The following is a 4,879-nucleotide window of genomic DNA, read 5'->3' as shown; positions in this document are numbered from 1 at the left end:
TCTAAATTTTTATGGTTTTGACTTGTGAGTTTTGTAATGGTGCTTCTTTCACAAAACGTGAGCACCACAGTAAGTGTGAGGGAAGTGAACAGACAGGCAAGGATCAGCAATCATGGCCCAAACTAAGTTGTTTGGAACGTCCTGAACAAAGCATATTTGCACATGCTACTCTAGCTCTCCAGAAGGATGGAATTATACATCAGAAAGCAGTCCAGCATTCCTGCATGCAATCCCTCTGGAGATTTGTTTTGAGGTGGCTTGGTAAATATAACACAGGTGTACATGTGTCAGACATCTAAAGCAAGTGTGCAGCTTGGCCGTGTGGCCTAATGGATAAGGCGTCTGACTTCGGATCAGAAGATTAAGGGTTCAAGTCCCTTCATGGTCGGTCAATTGTATTTTGCCCTTGGAAAAGCTTAGCGAGTCTTGTATGGCGGGCCAGATTTGATCATACATCTCTGCCGGTCCATTGAGCAGGCAGAACGTGCCATAGAGAGGATCTAAAGCTTGTTCTCATTCCGTATCAAACTGTGAGCGGAGTTTGCTCTCAAGAGACGTGTGTGCAATTGCACAGGGATTTTAAGTAGAGAAGCCAGAACTCAGGGATACTTGTAACCCTGAATTCATGAGCCATAGGGGGCATTTCCCCCCCCTAGGTTAGATGATTTCCTCAAGTCTTCTCTGCAATTGCTGAATATTCAGCTCATTTGCCCACATCGAACTTCAAGAGCTTTTCGAAATCAAATATCTCTTCTAGACATTCTGGAACCATTGCTTCTTGCTAGACATTGCTCTGATCCAAGAAGAGGCGTTCCAAGGAAGCAGAACTGTTCAGCTAAGATAGGTAAAGTAAACGGCAGCCCTGCTGCGAAGAAATTGTTGTTTCATCTCCGAAGGATGTACTTGTTTTAAAACAAGATAAGGGTTACTTCGGAGAAGGCACGATCAAAATCTAGGTGGAAGGCTTCGTCAGTGAGCAGACGTTACAGTTGCTCAAGAAGCTGATGTGGCAGGTACTTTGCTTGCTCTACATTTTCACATGGATAGGCTGAGTTGAGGGTCTATTCTCATCTGGTGTGTACCATCAGAAAGACCAGAAGAACCACTTCATACTGATGGCTGATGGTTGGTCAAACTCTCTGTTTAAGGCTATTCTTCTCAAAAATGAAGGAGTACCTGAGAGTGTACAGCTCTAATTAGTAAATGATGCATTGATATCATGCAGGCTGATGTTCTAGAAACACCAGTGGGGTACTGCTGTCTCTAAATTTTTATGGTTTTGACTTGTGAGTTTTGTAATGGTGCTTCTTTCACAAAACGTGAGCACCACAGTAAGTGTGAGGGAAGTGAACAGACAGGCAAGGATCAGCAATCATGGCCCAAACTAAGTTGTTTGGAACGTCCTGAACAAAGCATATTTGCACATGCTACTCTAGCTCTCCAGAAGGATGGAATTATACATCAGAAAGCAGTCCAGCATTCCTGCATGCAATCCCTCTGGAGATTTGTTTTGAGGTGGCTTGGTAAATATAACACAGGTGTACATGTGTCAGACATCTAAAGCAAGTGTGCAGCTTGGCCGTGTGGCTTAATGGATAAGGCGTCTGACTTCGGATCAGAAGATTAAGGGTTCAAGTCCCTTCATGGTTGGTCAATTGTATTTTGCCCTTGGAAAAGCTTAGCGAGTCTTGTATGGCGGGCCAGATTTGACCATACATCTCTGCCGGTCCATTGAGCAGGCAGAACGTGCCATAGAGAGGATCTAAAGCTTGTTCTCATTCTGTATGAAACTGTGAGCGGAGTTTGCTCTCAAGAGACGTGTGTGCAATTGCACAGGGATTTTAAGTAGAGAAGCCAGAACTCAGGGATACTTGTAACCCTGAATTCATGAGCCAGAAGGGGGCATTTCCCCCCCCTAGGTTAGATGATTTCCTCAAGTCTTCTCTGCAATTGCTGAATATTCAGCTCATTTGCCCACATCGAACTTCAAGAGCTTTTCGAAATCAAATATCTCTTCTAGACATTCTGGAAGCATTGCTTCTTGCTAGACATTGCTCTGATCCAAGAAGAGGCGTTCCAAGGAAGCAGAACTGTTCAGCTAAGATAGGTAAAGTAAACGGCCGCCCTGCTGCCGAAGAAATTGTTGTTTCAGATTCGAAGATGTACTTGTTTTAAAACAAGATAAGGGTTACTTCGGAGAAGGCACGATCAAAATCTAGGTGGAAGGCTTCGTCAGTGAGCAGACGTTACAGTTGCTCAAGAAGCTGATGTGGCAGGTACTTTGCTTGCTCTACATTTTCACATGGATAGGCTGAGTTGAGGGTCTATTCTCATCTGGTGTGTACCATCAGAAAGACCAGAAGAACCACTTCATACTGATGGCGGATGGTTGGTCAAACTCTCTGTTTAAGGCTATTCTTCTCAAAAATGAAGGAGTACCTGAGAGTGTACAGCTCTAATTAGTAAATGATGCATTGATATCATGCAGGCTGATGTTCTAGAAACACCAGTGGGGTACTGCTGTCTCTAAATTTTTATGGTTTTGACTTGTGAGTTTTGTAATGGTGCTTCTTTCACAAAACGTGAGCACCACAGTAAGTGTGAGGGAAGTGAACAGACAGGCAAGGATCAGCAATCATGGCCCAAACTAAGTTGTTTGGAACGTCCTGAACAAAGCATATTTGCACATGCTACTCTAGCTCTCCAGAAGGATGGATTTATACATCAGAAAGCAGTCCAGCATTCCTGCATGCAATCCCTCTGGAGATTTGTTTTGAGGTGGCTTGGTAAATATAACACAGGTGTACATGTGTCAGACATCTAAAGCAAGTGTGCAGCTTGGCCGTGTGGCCTAATGGATAAGGCGTCTGACTTCGGATCAGAAGATTAAAGGTTCAAGTCCCTTCATGGTCGGTCAATTTGTATTTTGCCCTTGGAAAAGCTTAGCGAGTCTTGTAAGGCGGACCAGATCTGACCATAGATCTCTTCCAGTCCATTGAGCATGCAGAACTTGCCATAGAGAGGGTCTAAAGCTTGTTCTCCTTCAGTATCAAATTGTGAGTGGAATTTGCTCTCAAAAGACTTGTGTGCAATTGCAAAGGGATTTTAGGTGGAGAAGCCAGAACTTGGGGATACTTGTAACCCTGAATTCATGAGCCAAAATTGGGCTTTTTTTCCTTAGGTTAGATGATTTCCTCAAGTCTTCTCTGCAATTGCTGAATATCCAGCTCATTTGCCCACTTCGAACTTCAAGAGCTTTTCAAAATAAAATCTCTCTTCTAGATATTCTGGAATCATTCCTTCTTGCTAGACATTGCTCTTATCCAAGAAGAGGTATTGGAAGGAAGCAGAACTGTTCAGCTAAGATAGGTAAAGTAATCTGGCCGCTCTGCTCCAGAAGGAATTGTTGTTTCAGATTCTTAGGTGTACTTTGTTAAAAATGTGAGAGATCTCAAAAGATATGTGCAATTCATTGTACCGGAACCATAAGGAGATGAGGCAGATCTCCAATACAAAGGGGATAGACTTATCTCTGAATTCTTGATCGTAAAATGGACTTTTTCATTGTTAGATCGTTAAACCTTGGAGCTGGGACCCATTCTCATCCCGTTCCCCCCCCCTTTCAATAACTCTCTCAGAGCCAATATTGGGTAAACCTAGGCCGCAGCTTGCTTTATTCGTTGATGAACTTGAACACACAGACCCCCCGCCTCCGAGCTACAAGTGTCCAGACTTGACGTCATCCAGGACCCCCCCCCCATCCGCCACTCACCATCTCAGCAAAACGGCAATCTCGCCATCCTGTCGCCACCATCCAGTCCCCGCCATAAAAGCAAGGGACCCACTCCATGTGGACCTCTACACCGGTCTCCCGGGTCACCCGACCCGCCGTCCATGCTCTGGCTCAGCCCGCCCCCAATAAGCCATATCTCTTGTAGCTCGGGGTTTGTTGTGTTCTTCTTTTTGCTGCTGCGACAACTCCTGCCAATCCTGCAATGAACAATAACAACATCGTCCGCAAAACACATCCCCCCCTGCTCCTCCCCACGCTCTGAAGGGCGGTAGGGTGGGAAACCGCCTCTGAGGATCGCCACCCCTAGTCTCCGTCTGCCCTTTGCTTCTTCTCCTCGCCCTGCCCCTTCCCTTCCCTCTTTCATCAGCCAATCAGCTGCTTTCCCCTTCCTTAGGCTGGCTGCCTCATTTGAAGCTACCAATCCCAGTGCCCCATACCTACCTGCTTTTCCCGTGGACGCTACCTCCCCCACCCCTCCTTACTCGCTCCTGTCGCACTCCTGAGCCAGCTCTAATGGGCCCAGCCCTCGTTTAACTGGGCCCATCGAGACAAGCTCTCAGACCTCCTATTCCTCAAGTTTTCTCTGCAATGGCTGAATGTTCAGCTCATTTGCCCACATCAAGCTGCAAGGCAATTTCAAAGTCAAGTTCTTTTTATTCACTAACATTGCCATTAGTGGATGTTCATTGTTCTGGCCTTCCACTGAGGTTATTACATGTTGTTTAAGCCAGAGTATAGAACATCACTGTGAGAAGACTCAGTAATCTTGAACCAAAATCATGTTTAATGCAGTAATCAAACAAGACAAAATAACTTACATTTCAAATGTGCCTTGGAAACTGGGAGTGTGTTTGTTGTGTGTGTGTGGGGGGGGGGGGGGGGGGGGGGAGTGGCCCATCATGCACAGAGAATAAGGCAAGTCTATATAACAAGTACCATGAGACACAGGGGGCTGGTCATGTGCTCAGAAAGTGCTATTACTGGGAATTACAGGATTACAGGAATTTGTAGTTCAAGTGCAGGACCTAATTCCCTGCCTCCATAACAGTCAATAAAAAAAATCACTGCCTGAGCCCTTAGTGCCAC

At 45.5% G+C, this 4,879-nt stretch overlaps 3 non-coding genes across 3 annotated transcripts; all 3 read left to right on the top strand.

Moving 5' to 3' along the window:
• The first annotated feature begins 315 nt into the window (after nt 1–315).
• On the top strand, nt 316–388 carry TRNAR-UCG. Its single transcript has one exon. It is a non-coding gene; the product is annotated as a tRNA-Arg (tRNA).
• Nucleotides 389–1,577: 1,189 nt separating this feature from the next.
• Nucleotides 1,578–1,650, top strand: TRNAR-UCG. The gene has a single exon. It is a non-coding gene; the product is annotated as a tRNA-Arg (tRNA).
• Nucleotides 1,651–2,840: 1,190 nt separating this feature from the next.
• Nucleotides 2,841–2,913, top strand: TRNAR-UCG. Its single transcript has one exon. It is a non-coding gene; the product is annotated as a tRNA-Arg (tRNA).
• The last annotated feature ends 1,966 nt before the right edge of the window (nt 2,914–4,879 follow it).

The sequence above is a fragment of the Microcaecilia unicolor genome, chromosome 7 (genome assembly GCF_901765095.1).
Source record: "Microcaecilia unicolor chromosome 7, aMicUni1.1, whole genome shotgun sequence".
In the NCBI taxonomy this organism is placed as follows: domain Eukaryota; kingdom Metazoa; phylum Chordata; class Amphibia; order Gymnophiona; family Siphonopidae; genus Microcaecilia; species Microcaecilia unicolor.
Note: the sequence above shows the minus strand (reverse complement) of the source record. Positions and strands in the feature narration are given on the sequence as shown.